A 16,227-nucleotide genomic window follows, 5' to 3' on the forward strand; every position below is an offset into this window, starting at 1 on the left:
TTAAAAATGAGACATTTATCAGAACTCTTAATTGTGAAGATTGTTTCCCAGCTTTCTGCTTTCCTTTTAATTTTGGCAGCATTGATTTTATTAGTGCAAAAATTTTTTAATTTAATATAGTCAAAATCATTCATTTTGCAATTTATAATGTATTCTATTTCTTGTTTGCTCATAAATTTATCCCCTTTCCATAGATTTGATAGAGTATTTCTTGGTCTATTAATTTCTCTATGGTATTGCTCTTTATGTCTAAATCCTATACCTATTTTGACCTTATTTTGGTATAGGGTGTGAGATGTGGATCTATGCCTAGTTTTTTTCATACTATTTTCCAGTTTTCCCAACAATTTTTGTCAAATAGTGAGTTCTTATCCCAGAGACTGATGTCTTGGGGTTTCTCAAATAATACTTGCTGAGTCATTCACTGCAGTTTCTTTTAAATCTACCCTAATGCACTGATCCATTATTCTATTTCTTAATCAGGACTAGGCAGTTTTGATGACTGCTGCTTTATAGTACAGTTTTAGATCTGGTAGAGCTAGTCCACCTTCCTTTACATTTTTTTCATCAGTTCCCTTGCTATTCTTGCCTTTTTGTTGCATCAGATGAATTTTTGTTACATTTTTTCCTATCTTGATAAAGTAGTTATTTGGTAGTTTGATTTGTGTGGAACTGAATAAGTAATTTAATTTGGGCAGAATTGTCATTTTTATCATATTAGCTCTACCTAACCATGCACATCTGACATTTTTCCAGTTATTTAGTTTTGACTTTATTTGGGTGAGGAGTGCTTTATAATTGTGTTCATACAGTTTCTGGGTTTGTCTTGAGAGGTAGATTCCCAGGTATTTAATGTTGTCTACAGTTATTTTAAATGGAATTTCTCTTTCTATCTCTTGCTCTTTGGCTTTGTTGTTCATATATAGAAATGCTTATCATTTATATGGGTTTATTTTATATCCTGCTATTTTACTGAATTTGTTGTTTCAAGGAGTTTTTAAGATGTCTTTCTTGGGTTCTTTAGGTATACCATCATATTATCTGCAAAGAGTGAAAGTTTTGCTTCCTCATTGCCAGTTCTGATTCCTTCAATTTCTTGTTCTTCTCTTATTGCTATTGCTAGCATTTCTAATACTATATTGAATAGTAATGGTGATAATGCTATTGATTTGTTTAATTATGTTGAGTGTTTTCCTGATGTTGAACTTTCCCTGCCTGTCTCACATAAATCCAACCTGATCATGGTGTATTAATCTGGCAATAACTTGCTGTAGTCTCATGGCTAAAATTTTATTTGAGATTTTTTTTTTAGAACATCTTAAATTTTTAATTCTTTCTTTACAGGTTTACCTAGACCACTTTTGATTAAGAAAACTGTATGAAATTAGTAACTGCCACAAGTTAACACCAGGAGGTGGCCCCTGTCAATTCCCAGAGTCCTGGTTGCAGGGTGTTGGGAAGGCATTGCTGCGGGTCTGCGCTCACCCTTCTTGGAATCAATCCCAGAAGATCTAGTCCACGGGTCGCTGTTCCCCATATTTCTTTGTAAACTCTTCTGAGTTCTTATAGAATTTTTTATGGTCCTTAGAGTATACTCTTCAGCTAGGTCAACCCGAAGGGGGTACTCAGGCTGGGGGTCGTTCACCAATGCTATGAGGGACTGGATGACTTGGTCAGTTTTGGTTGCTGGCTTCCAGTTTTCAGCACTAATTACAAGCAGACAGACCTGCCCTTTTTCATCGATGTTAGGGTGGTAAATCTTTGTTTTAAAAGTGATTTTAGGTGGTTTGAATAGATGCTCTGCTGGAAAGTTGTTTTCGATTCTGAAGGCTCCCTTGTCATAAGGAGGGTTGTCAGGAACGATGAGTCCTTGCCAAGTCAATAAATTAGCTTCATCAACCTGGATGTTACGGAAGTTTTTCATCCCGCACTTGTGGATTTCTTCCAGCTCCTTCATCAACCTCCTGCTGGCCACCATCTTGGGTCTGGTGCTGCTGCCGTCATATAATGCATCACGGCCTCCGGGCAGCTAGAGCCCCTGCACTCTATTTAAGATTTTTACATTAATATTCATTAAGGAGATTGGCTTATAATTTTCTTTGTCTGTTTTGGTTCTTCCTGGTTTAGGTATCAGCACCATGTTGATGTCATAAAAGGAATCTGGCAGAACTCCTTCCTCTCCTATTTTTAAAAATAATTTATGTAGAATAGGAATTAATTGTTCCTTAAATGTTTGGTAGAATTCACTTGTAAATCCATCTGGACCTGGACACTTTTTCTCAGGGAGTCTATTGATGGTTTCTTCAATTTCTTTTTCTGAAATGGGGTTATTTAAGTAATTCATTTCCTCTTTTGTTAATCTAGGCAGTTTGTATTTTTGTAAATATTCATCCATTTCACTCAAGTTATTCAATTTTATTGGCATACAGTTCAGCAGAGCAGCTCTGAATTATCTCTTTAATTTCTTCCTTTATTGATGATTAGTGTACCCTTTTTCGTTTTTGATACTGATAATTTGGTTATTTTCTTTTTTTAAAAAAAATCAGATTAACCAAAGGTTTGTCTATTTCATTGGCTTTTTCATAAAACCAACTCTTAGTTTTATTTAGAGATCAATGGTTTTCTTGTTTTCAGTTTTATTACTCTCTCCCTTGATTTTCAGAATTTCTAATTTGGTGTTTAATTGAGGATGTTTAATTTGTTCTTTTTCTAACTTTTTTAGTTGCATACCCAATTCATTGATCTCTTCTTTCTCTATTTTATTCATATAGGCAGTTAGAAATATGATGTTTCCCCTCTAAACTTCCTTGGCTGCATCCTATAATTTTTGGTATGATGTCTTGTTATTATAATTTTCTTGAATATAATTATTGACTGTTTCCACTATTTGCTGTTTGATCCACCCATTATTTAAGATAAAGTTATTTAATTTCTTTTAGTTTTTTTTTTAACAAGGCAATGGGGTTAAGTGGCTTGCCTGAGGCTACACAGCTAGGTAATTATTAAGTGTCTGAGGTCAGATTTGAACTCCATTACTCCTGACTCCAGGGCCAGTGCTTTATCCATTGCACCACCTAGCTGCCCAAATTATTTATTTTAAATTAATTAATTAATTTGCTTGTTTGTTTATTCATTCATTCATTCATTCATTCATTTTTTTAGGTTTTTGCAAGGCAAATGGGGTTAAGTGGCTTGCCCAAGGCCACACAGCTAGGTAATTATTAAGTGTCTGAGACCACATTTGAACTGAAGTACTCCTGACTCCAGGGCCAGTGCTTTATCCACTGTGCCACCTAGCCTCCCCCAAGTTATTTAATTTCCAATGAGTTCTTGGTTTATCTTTCTCTGACGCTTTATTACATGAAATTTATATTGCATCATGGTCTGAGAAGTGTGTATTTATTATTTCTGCCTTTCTGCATTTGATTATAAGGTTTTTGTGCCCTAGTACATGGTCAGTTTTGGTGAAGGTGCATGTACTGCTGAGAAAAAGGTATATTCCTTTCTATCCCCTTTAAGTTTTCTCCAAAGGTCTATCATATCTAAGTTTTCTAAGATTTCATTCACCTTCTTAACTTCTTTCTTGTTTATTTTGTCATTAGATTTATCTGGTTCTGAAAGAGGGAGATTGAGGTCTCCCATTATTAAAGTTTTGCTGTCTATGTCCTCTTGTTACTAACTTAATTTTTCCTCTAGGAATTTGGATACTATTCTACTAGGTGCATACATGTTTAGTAATGATATAGCTTCGTATTCAATGGTACCTTTTAAGAAGATGTAGTTTCCTTCCTTATCCCTTTTAATGAGATTGATTTTTGCTTTTACTTTGTCTGAGATTAGAATTGCTATCCCAATTTTTTTTTACTACAGCTGAAGCATATTTTTCTCCAACCTTTTACCTTTACTCTGTGTATATCTCTCTGCTTCAAATGTATTTCTTATAAACAACATATTGTAGGATTCTGGTTTTTTTTTTTGAGGGTGAACACAAAAGGTCTGTTTAATGATAGTGGGAAGATTCTGGTTTTAATCCATTCTGCTATCCATTTCTGTTTTATGGGACAGTTTATCCCATTCACATTTACAGATAAGATGACTAATTCTGTATTTTCCTCCATACTATCTTTCTCCATTTATATTTAACTCTTTCCTTTTCTCTTATTCCTCCTCACCAAAATTTTGTTACCTTTCCCCTTTGACTTTTCTTTTAAAAACTTAACCTTTCAGGGCCAGTATTAAGGGGAACAACCCTTGTGGTGAAGAGGTCCATTATCTCAGGCAGAGAATAGCAGAAAAATTAGAAAACAGAATTCATCAATACATTGTTGTTTCTGGAGCTGCTAGTTTGTGCAGTGGATAGAGCACCAGCCCTGGAGTCAGGAGGACCTGAGTTCAAATTCGGCTTCAGACACTTAAAAATTACCTAGCTGTGTGACCTCGGGCAAGCCACTTAACCCCATTTGCCTTGAAAAAAAACTAAAAACAACAACAACAAAAAACTATGTTGTTGGTTCAATATTAGGAAAACTATAAGTATAATTGACCATGTTAAGTGACAATACCAGCAAAAATTGTGACTATATTAGTAGATGCAAAAAAGTTTTTTTAAAAAAAAACCACATAATTCCTATTGAAAACATAAGAAAGAATAGGAATAAATGCACATTATTTTTAGTTTTAATAGTATTTTTCTAATTACATGCAAAGACAATGATTATTTATTTCTCTTTTAAAGTATATTTATTTATTTTTTTTCCAACTACATGCAAAGACAGTTTTCAAAATTTATTTTTCCTCCTTACAATGAGTGATCTGATTTAGATTATACATATGTAACTATGTTAAACATTTTTTTCATAATAGACATATTGTGAAGGAACAGTCAGAATAAAAGGGGAAAAACATCTGACAGCAAAAAACATAAAGCATAAAACATTTAAAAAATGGAAAATAAAATGCTTTGGTCTGCATTTATATTCCATAAAACAATTTTTTTCTCTTTACGTGGATGGTATTTTCCATCGCAAATCCTTTCAAATTGTCTTTGATCATTGAACTACTGAGGAGATCTAACTCTATCATAGTTGATCAGCACACAATGTTGCTGTTAATGTTTACAGTGTTCTGTTCTGCTCATCTCACAGTTCATGTAAGTACAGTATTTTCTGAAATCTGCCCATTCTTGATTTCTTTTTTAATTGAATATTATTTATCCAACTCTATGTAATGAAAGTTTTTCTAACATTCATCCACAAACATATTTATAGGTTACACAATTTTCTTCCACCCTCCCTTCCCACCCCCCTCCACTCAGTGGTGACCAGTCTAGTGAATATTGTACATTTGTGTTTAACATGTTTAGGAATTAGGACTAAGGGAAAAGAAAAAAAATCATGGGATAGAAAGGAAAAACATAAAAGAAATTTTTAAAAAGTGAAGTTCATTCATATTCATTCAGATTCTGTAGTTTGTTTTTTTTCCCTTCATCTGGATATGGATGGCATTATCCATTACAGGTTTCCAGAGTTGACCTAGCTCTGTGAACTGCTGAGAGGAGTTGTATCCATCAAAGTTCATCAATGTCAAAAAAAAAAAAGTTTATCAACTCACAATGTTGTTGTTTTGTTTTGTTTCGTTTTTGTTTTTTAGGTTTTTGCCAGGCAAACAGGGTTAAGTGGCTTGCCCAAGACGACACAGCTAGGTAATTATTAAGTGTCTGAGACCAAATTTGAACCCAGGTACTCCTGACTCCCAGGCCACTGCTTTATCCCCTACGCTACCTAGCCACCCCTACAATGTTGTTGTTAATATGTGCAATGATCCCTTGGTTCTGCTCCCTTTGCTCAGCAATCAGTTCCTGTAATTCTTTCTATGCTTCTCTAGAGTCTGACCATTCATGGTTTTTTATAGAACAGCAGTACTCTATAACATTCATATACCATAACTTGTTTATCCATTCCCCATTTGATGGGCATCCCCTCAGTTTCTGATTTTTTGCTACTACAAAAAAGCTGCTATGACTATTTTGGAACATGTAAGACTTTTCCCATTTTTTATGATTTCTTCTAGATAGTCTATTAATGTCCTAATCCTTCCACAACCTCTCCAACATTGATTTTTTTCCCCCTTTTTATCAAGTTAGCCACTATAATAGGTGTGAGGTATTATCTCAAAGTTGTTTAAATTTGCATTTCTCTAATTAGCAATGATTTGGAGCATTTTTTCATATGATTATAAATAACTTTAATTTTTTCCTTTGAAAACTGCCTGTTTATATCCTTTGACCATTTATCAGTTGGGGACCATTCATGATTTCGTACATAACATTAGTACTTCATGTCATTTATATGTCAAAATTTGTTCAGCCATTCCCCACTTGATAGACAGTCTCTCAATTTCCAATTATTTACCACTACAAATAGAGTTGCTATAAATATTTTTGGAAATGTGAGTCTTTTTCCTTTTTTATGTACTCTTTGGGATACAGACCTAGTAGTGGTATAGCTAGGTCAAAGGGATCAAATACAGTTTTATTGCCCTCTGGCATAGTTCCAAATTGCTCTCCAGAAAGATTAGATCAGTTTATAATTTCACCAACAAGACATTAATGTCCCAGTTTTTCCTGATCCCCTCCAACATTGATCATTTTCCTTTTTTGTAATATTGGTCAATCAGAATGATGTAAGATAGTAGCACCTCAGATTCGTTTTAATTTGCATTTCTCCAATCAATAATGATTTAGAGTAGTTTTATATGACTATAGATAGTTTGATTTCTTCATTTGAAAACCTCCTGTTCATATCCTTTGACCATTTATCAATTGGGGATTGACTTATATTCTTATATATTTGACTCGGTTCTCTATATATTTGAGAAATGAGTCCTTTATCAGAAACGCAGTAAATATTGTTTTCCAGCCATCTGTCTTCCTTCTAATCTTGATAAATTCAGCTTTTATAAAAAATGATAAATAGCACCTATCTAAAAACCATCATTTTTTTCTAAAAATGCTAAGAACATTGAAGTCTTTCAAAGGAGATCAAGTGTGAAACAACGATGCCCATTATCACTATTATTGCTCAATATTGCACTAGAAATTCTATTTCTAGCAGTAAGACAAGAAAAAGAAATTGGAGAAATAGGCAATGAAGGAACAAAGCTATTTTGTGGATGGATACTTAGAGAACCCTAGAAAATCAACTCAAAGTCCAGAAACAATAATTTAACCAAAGTTGCAAAATATAAAATGAAGTCACACAAATCATCAACATTTCTATATTTCCAAAACCCATGGGGAAGAGATAGAGAAATTCCATTTAAATTAACTTCAGAAAATATAAAATACTAGGGATTTTGTCTCCTAAGACACACACAGGAACTATATAAATACAATTATAAAACATCACAAATAAAGACAGAAAAGTAACTGGAGAAAAATTAGTTGCTCATGGGTAAACCAAGCCAATATAATAAAAATGAAAGTGCTACCTAAATTAATTTGCATATTCAGTGCTATATCAATTAAACCACCAAAGTATTACTTCATAAACTTAAAAGAAAAATACAAAATTCATCTGGTGGAACAAAAGTTCAAGAATTTCAAGTTAATGAAAAAAAATTTTAAAGGAAGTGAACTTAGTAGTAATGAGGAGCATTTCTGGGCATTCTGATCCATAACTGGCCACTGAAGACTCTGGAGGAGAAAGTGAGTCTGGGGATGTTACATAGCCTTTCCTCACTTAAGTGTAAGTCACATGTCATGGCATTGCCTTCCTGATGTCACTGTCTTCTGCAAAAACAAATGACAAACAACAACTACAACAACAACAAAAACAATTATCTCAAACTGTACTACAAAGTGGCAATTATAAAAACAATTTGATACTGGTTAAGAAATAAAGTGATTGGGGCAGCTAGGTGGCGAAGTGGATAGCGCACCCGCCCTGGAGTCAGGAGTGCCTGATTTCAAATCCAGCAAGTCACTTAACTCCATTGCCTTGCAAAAAAAAAAAGAGAAATAAAGTAGATGATCAATAGTAGAGAATAGGTAAGCAATCTATAGAAGCAAACAATCACAGTAACCTAGTGTTTAATAAACCCAAAGATTGCAGCTGTTGGGACAATTCACTATTTGACAAAAACTATTGGGAATGGAAAGTGCTCTAGCAGAAACCAAGTGTAGACCAATATCTCACACTTATAAAGATAAGGACAAAGTGGGTACATGATATAGACATAAAAGGTAATGCCTTAAGCAAATTGGAGGAACATGGAAAAAATTACCTGTCAGATCTGTTTCTGGAAAAAAAGAATTCATGACCAAATAAAAGACAGAGAGCCTTTCAGGAGACAAAATGAATAAGTTTGTTTACAACAAATTAAAAGTTTTCACACAAATAAAACCAATATAGCCAAAAGTAAAAGTAAAACTGGAAAGTGGGGGGAAAAGTTTGTCTGAAAAGGCTATAATTTCTCAGATATATAGGGAACTGAACCAAATTTATAAAAATAAAAGCCATCCCACAACTGATGGTCAAAGCATATGAAAAGACAATTTCAGAGGAAGAAATCAAAGTTGTCAATACTCATATAAAAATTGTCCAAATCACTAATAATTAAAGAGATGCAAATTAAAACAACTTTGAAATGATACCCTGCATCTATCAAATTTGCTAAGATGATAAGAAAAAAGCAAATAACACATGCTAGAGATGTCGAAAAAATAGGTACACTAATGCACTATTAGGTGAATCTGTGAATTAGTTCAACCTTTATGGAGAAAAATTTGGAGCTCTATCCAAAAGGCTCTGAAACTCTGCATACTTTTTGCCTACCTATTACCTCTACTAGATCTCTACTACAAAGAAATAAAAGAAAAGAGAAAACTGCCCATATGTACAAAAATATTTGTAGCAGTTCTTTTTGTGGTGGCAAAGAACTGGAAACAGACGGCATGTCCATTATTTGGGGAATGGCTGAACAAGTTATGATATATGATGTGATAAAACACTATTGTGCTATAAGAAAATAATTTGGTTTAGCAAAAGTGAAATAGCAGAACCAGGAGAACATACATACTTATAGCAATATTATAAAGCTAATCAACTGTGAAAGAGAGAATAACTCTGATGAATAGAATATTCCACTACAATTCCAAAGGATTCAAGATAAAAAAAATGACAATCTACTTCAAGAGAGAAAATTGATGGATTCAGAGAGCAGATTGAAGCATTTTTTTTCTTGGCTAATGTGGAAATATGTTTAGCATGACTTCATTTTTAACGGGTATTGTATTTCTTAGTTTCTCAGATGGGGGAAAAGGTGGAAAGGAAGAGAACTAGAAAATGAAAATAAAAATAAAATTGTTAAAATTGTTAAAGTCTTAATCACAAAAAAGAACAAAAGAAACCTCCTAATATGTTTTGTCTCCTCTTATAAGAATGTGAACTTCTTGAGAGGTCTGCCTTGCTTTTTCTATTTGTGTGCTTCATGAGATCTTTGCAAGAAGTAAATTACATGCAAAACCCTTTTAAAAAAAACCCTTTTAATTCATATATAGTAGAGATGTGTGTGGTTAGGGAAGGGAATTATAGCCTAAAAAGTCACCAATATTGGGTGTGGGACAATAGGACAGTATAATTCTCAGGGTAAGAAGTAAAAGAGAGGAAGAGAAGTTACTTATGACAACAGGTGAAAATAAGGAGAAAGGGTTGACTCAAGAAATGAAGAGTCAAAAGGCTCAACTCCTCTCATTCATGGTCTCTGGAGTTAGGAGTATGGAAGAGTAGCAGTAGGGGCAATAATAGCAGCAGGGCAAAAAATGGGTTAAAGATCAAAGATGTATAGAAAAGGACTTATGTGAAAGAGCATAACCAAGAACAAGTTACAAAGAGGCAAATTTAAGCCTAATGTTAGAAAATGCTTCTTAACACTATGAATTATCAAAAAATGAAAATAGGTTGCCTTTGGAGCTAGCACTTCCATTGCTATAAGTCAGTGTACTGCCCTATTGTTCTACTAATAATGGGTTCTCCCTCATTAGAAGTTTTCAAGCAAAGGCTAGATTGTCACTTAGAGTAAGTACCTTGTAGTGGGAGCTGTACTAAATAGCTGTAGAAATCCCTTTGAACTCTAAAATTATCTGATACTCTGCTTTATCCTTATGACTCTCCTTGGGATACAATCCAGTGTCTGAAAATGTGACGTCCCGAATTGGGCATTAACAGTTTTTTCATCTCTTATTGATTTCCTAATGTATTTTTTACAATGACTTATTTTAAACCCTTTCCAGACTCCTCAAGTTCCTAGGGTTATATAAGTTCAGAACACCATCACTCAGGGAACTCAGGAAGTGGAGATAAAGAGATAGAATTCAGGGCATGGTAGATAACCACTGAAAAAGTCTGGAGCCAGAAGAGGAGTCCTTGTGTCAAGAACAGTAAGGAAGTCAGTACCATTGGATCAAAGAATATGTGGTGGGGAGAATGATATGAGAACTAGAAACAAAGGAGGGGGCCGAGTTAGGAAGGGCTTTAATTTATCAAATTTATATTTGATTCTAAGGTGTTGGGGAGTGACTTTCATTTTACAGATTGATTACCTTGATTTGGCACAAAATTGTCTATCTGAAAAAACCCACATAATTACTGCTTAAATGAGATGCTTTCAGCGATGGCTCTAGGTGATTTAATCACAATAAATCACTGTAGTAAGGAACTTTATTCTTAGTAATTCATCTTCATTTTTCCCTGTGAAGATAGGAGTTGGGTTACAAACAATAGATGGTATTTTTGATTGATTAACAGAAAAATGCCACACTTTGGCATTATGGTGAATAATTTATTAAATTAAACTCTTTTAAAGAGTTAGATTTAATTAAAATTGTTTAGAAATATTCCTAAAATCGCTGAGGGGCCTTGGGCAAGCCACTTAACACCATTGATTGCCTTGCAAAAACCTAAAAAAAAAAACACCAAAAGAAATATTCCTAAAATTATTAGTCATTATTGTAGATTCAGCATTGATAGAACCAATGACATAAAAAAGTGGATAAGATATATAGTCTAGATGCTTTTACCATGATTAAAAGTAAGGTCCTGAGGGAAAGGTATTACAGGCATATGGTAGATGTAGAAATGGCTCATCTCAAAATTCTACAGCAGTATATAACGTCAGACTTTTTCACTAATTTTTTAATGGACTTTTCCTCCTGTTTAATATTTTGTTTGGAGATGGCTTACTGTGAGTGGAAAAGGATACATTGGAAAATGTAAGGGATCTAAAAATAGGAGATAAAAATAAACATTTATTTTTTAAAAAAAGAATTATTTAGGATCACAAACTTTGGCACCTTGTGCCATATGCCATCATTCTAACTAACAGACACTTAATCTTGTTACTAGATTCCATCTGTATACCTACAAGCACCTTGCCATATCAGGTGATTTTTCTTTCAGTGGAAATTTGAGAGGTTTCTATCATTGGAGTTCAACCAAGGGAAGATTATAGTTCCTGAAAGTTGAGTGGGCTGCACAGAATGCAAAGAAAGATAACAAAAAATGTTAAGTAAAACAGGAATGAAATGGAACTAGGAAAAGGAAAAAAAAAGAATGGAAATATTTTAAAAGGTTTGGGTGGTGCCTGAGTAAAACCAACATTTGTGTTCCACATTTCAGTGATGTGCTATGAAACAATGTACACTCAATTGCCTGTTGAGGCTTTTCTGGGTCTCTGGGACCTCATTTAGCCACTATTATCACATTTATAAAATGGAGACTAATACTTGATAAAAAAAAAATTCATGGCAGTACCATGAAGATAATTGGGGATGTTTGCTCTGTTAGGCTAGAATCCCTCTCATGGAACTATTTAAACTCTCTGACTCCTTGCCGAAGTTCCTACAACTTGCTAAGATGCTTCAAAAATTCATAATTTGTCTCCATGATTGAAAGATTATATTGAGGGTCATTGGTTACTGAGGCTTAGCAGAGTTCTGGGAAGTTCCTCGTGTACAACTCTATTAGAATGAAATTTCAGTCTTCAGCCCTCTCAATTTTGGCCTCATGCTTTCTCTTTCTTAAATTTCCACTGAAGAAGGTGATATTTCTTTCACTTTGCCTTCTTAGCAGATAGGGGAGCAGGAACAAGTGCTAAATACTCCTAAGTTCCTGATGACATCCTTCTGGATTATTGTTTTCTTTTCTGATTACAGGCCAAAAACTAATGGTAATGGTTCTGAGAATCTATCTATCATCTATCTATCTATCTATCTATCTATCTATCTATCTATCTATCTATCTATCTATCTATCTATCTATCTTCTAGTTGTAAAAATTAACTGACCAGAGGGAAGAAGGCTTCTTGAAGGAAAAAATGATTACTCCCAAATCATCTTGTAGCTGATCAGCTAATGAAAACCCAAATCATGTTATGGCAGGACATTTAGAACTTAAGATAGGTATTAGGTAAAAGTGAAATATCTATATAGCTGTCCTACAAAGAGCTTCTACCTCCTAAGAGAATATAATGATGGGCTTCTTTAGATGTTTTACATTTTTCTACATGTGTTAACACATGTCAGGGAGTTATTTGAATCTTAACAATTTTCTTTGGTGAAGAAAATGAACCACTATCCTATATCTGATATTTGTATTATCAATTGAGAACTTTTTCTAAAAGGGTCCCTAATATCCAATTTTTGATGAGAACTTAGATATAAGCAATGATCAAACTTGGTTATATAAGAATTATTTGGTGGTAGGAACAATGAACTAAAGAGAAAAAGGAGCCTAATCTCTCTCTCTTTGGGGGTCAGGCTCCCCCAGGAAGAATTCATGACCTTATGAGTTCAAAATAGATTCTTTGTGGAAATAGGTCCTCTGGGGCATGGGAGTCATAGAATTAGGGTCATTAAGAAAGTTCTTTGAATTACAATCAAATGTACATACATACCAATTTCTTGGTCTAGTCATTGAGGAGTCAATGTGCAGAAAGACTAGCTCATAATGACTAGCTGAACCATATCCATGAGACCAACGACGCCCCTAGTATCCAGATCTTCACTAGAAGTCCTGTTTCCTATTAAATCAGGCCATGGGATGAAACAGTTCTGGTAAAGGTAGTGAGAAGGATGTCTTTGAACAACATTCCCTCACTATAATAAACATAATATATAAGTCATGCTGTCATATATATGATGACATGATCGTCTAAGATTATGAAGGACAACAATAACTACTGATGACGACTACTGCTATCACTAGCTGAGTTCCTTGCACAGAAAAGATGGTATACTCCAGCTGTACAAGATGAAACCTCTACAAAGAAAGGAAGAACTTTAAGGTCAGTACTTTTAGTACCCAGAATTTGCCACACATGTATCCTTACATGTGCCTCATTATCTTCCCACTGATACTGTATGTATTTGTAGGACAGTGTGCCTCAAGTTTATGGAGGAAAATATTTTGGGAATATTGCTTGTATTATGCCTTTTTAGTAAATGTCTTTTTTAATTTAGTAATTAGGTCTTTTGGATGATTGTTAATGATAAGTAAACTACACTTATGGTAAATTAATATAATGGCATATTATTGTGCCATAAGGAATGACAATAATGAAATAATGCAGAGTAAAGTGAGTACAACCAGGAAAAAATTACCATAATAATTATAATTTTTTTTAAAAACTTAGTCAAATACCAAACTGAAAGACTTAAATTTGCTAAATGCAATGACAAGCCACAAATCCAGAGAACAGAGAATTATATATGCTTTCTACTTTTTGCCAGAAAGATAATGGAATATAGTCACAGAATGAACCATATATTTTCATAGCCAATGTATGATTTTCATGATTATGCTTACTTTTTTAAACAATAGTATTTGGGTTTTTGGAAAGGGTTTTGATTAGGGGGAAGAGGCTAGTGATTGTTATGTGAAAAGGAAGAAAAAAGAAGGCAGGAAGGGAACATTAAGTGAAACATTTATTTTTGAACACTCAAAAGAGAAAAGAAGGAGGAAAATGATAATAATGTTTGTTCTCCATCCTCAAAGAAGACTGTGACATCAGGGAATAGTGTCATGGAGAGCTCTTAAATTGGATTTGAATGGGGGGGGGGGGTGCTAGGCTAAATCACCAGCCTTGCTTTCTCCTCCAGAGCCACCTGGGTCCAGTAGCCAGGTATGAATCAGGATGACTGGAAATGACCCTGGATGTGAGGCAATCAGAGTTAAGTGACTTGTCCAAGGTTACACATCTAGTAAGTGGCAAGTGTACTAGGTTGGATTCAAACTTCTCTCCTGACTCCAAGGCTAGTCTTCTATATACACTGTGCAACCTTGGAACCAACATGCTAAATGTGAATTTAGTTTTCCAAATTGATGAGGGGTTCTTACCAAGTTTTAACCTATTTGAAATAAATGTGTTGACCTTTTCAGAGTTTGTCCTAATCCAGGGAAAATGTTATGAGAGGTTTTGGCCTTAATGAAGAGCAAAACAGAATTAGGTTAACCAATATATTTGATATTTCTCTTAAGTCTTGAACTTTGCTAGACTGAGTGGGAGAGGGTCTGGCTAGAGAGCCAGTCCTGCCAAAATGGAAGCCTAATGTTGTCCTTAAATAGCCTTGTCCATCAGAAAGTATGACCTGCATGGAACATTATTGTTCTATTAGAAACCAGGAGGGATGGGAATTCAGGGAAGCCTGGAGGGATTTGCATGCTGAGCAATATGAGCAGAACTAGAAAAACAATGTATATCCTAACAGCAACATGGAGGCGATGATCAACCCTGATGGACTTGTTCATTCCATCAGTACAACAATCAGGGACAATTTGGGGCTGTCTGCAATAGAGAATACCATCCATATCCAGAAAAAGAACTGTGGAGTTTGAACAAAGACCAAGAACTATTTCCTTTAATTTTAGGGGAAAAAATTGATATCTTGTTGTCTGATCTTGCTGTCTCTTATAACTTTATGTTTCTTCTTTAAGGATATGATTTCTGTCTCATCACATTCAATTTGTATCAATGTATACCATGGAAACAATGTAAGGACTGGCAAATTGCCTTCTGTGGGGGTGGGGGGAAGGAAGTAAGATTAGGGGGAAAATTGTAAAACTCAAAATAAATAAAATCTCTATAATTCAAAAAAAAAAAAAAAGGAAAGTATTACCTGAACTTCTGGCTTGTCCAAATAAAGAAGAGTATGGACCCCATAACAGGGTAGAGTGGGGAAGGAGATGGGGAGGAGGAACACATTCTGGTGAAAGGAAAGTCTAAAAGATCTTCAAAGCAAATGTATACCTGTAGAAGATTTAAAAGGGCACAAAAGAACATTTTATTCTGTTAAAAAATAGAGTTCTCTCTAAGCATACTTTTAAATTGTTAAATTGACTTGATTAATCTGGATCTCACATACCCCCTCTGTTTTCTAATTTAATCTGATTAAAAAGGAGACTTTATTTGAAATGTGAATTTCCAGCTACTTGTGAAATATAAGTTTAAAATATATATATGTGAATGTGTGTGTATATTTCACTGTTCATACAAATAACTATATATATATATATATATGATTTAAAAGAAAAACAAAACAAAAAAGCAGTATACACACACACACACACACACACACACATATATATATATATATACAATGAGTTTCACAGTATCCTTTTTCAGTTCTTTTATAAGGAAATGTTCATGTTTACTAGTGTTTACAAGTTCAGAAGAACAAAAAAGTAGATTTTTAAGAAAGGGATCATCTGATCATATGACTGGGTCTCATCTCATTTTTGTTTGTAGAGTACCTCAATGATGCCTCTTTTCTATTTTAAGACTGTAGGCTGTAGGCTTTCCAAGACCAATCTTTTATGAAGAGAAGTTTTAAAATAACAACACAGAAGCAAAAGCAAAAACAACAAGGCCTCCTCATCTCTTCCCCGGACATTTTAATCCCTACAACTCTGACATTTTCTAGAGAATCTGAAAAAAAAAGCATTTTACAGTAAAGAGTCATTGACCTGATTTTGAGGCATTTTCTTAAGAATTTTAGGCAGAAGGCCACTATCTCCCCAAAGTATGAACTTAGAAAAGAAGATTCTACTTTAAAATAAGATTGGTAGTTGACCTTAAGCTTAGTTAAAGATAAAAGAGAGTATGACAGAGAAGAATGTCTTGGGAAATGAAAATGAAAGTTCTATGATCCTGTGGTATGGCCTGTGCTATCTG

General features: G+C 34.2%; 1 pseudogene; it reads right to left on the bottom strand.

The window, feature by feature from the left end:
• Positions 1-1,511: 1,511 nt before the first annotated feature.
• On the bottom strand, positions 1,512-1,978 carry LOC141511642 (ubiquitin-conjugating enzyme E2 L3 pseudogene; annotated as a pseudogene).
• Between the last annotated feature and the right edge of the window lie 14,249 nt (positions 1,979-16,227).

Source organism: Macrotis lagotis, chromosome 2 (genome assembly GCF_037893015.1).
Source record: "Macrotis lagotis isolate mMagLag1 chromosome 2, bilby.v1.9.chrom.fasta, whole genome shotgun sequence".
In the NCBI taxonomy this organism is placed as follows: domain Eukaryota; kingdom Metazoa; phylum Chordata; class Mammalia; order Peramelemorphia; family Peramelidae; genus Macrotis; species Macrotis lagotis.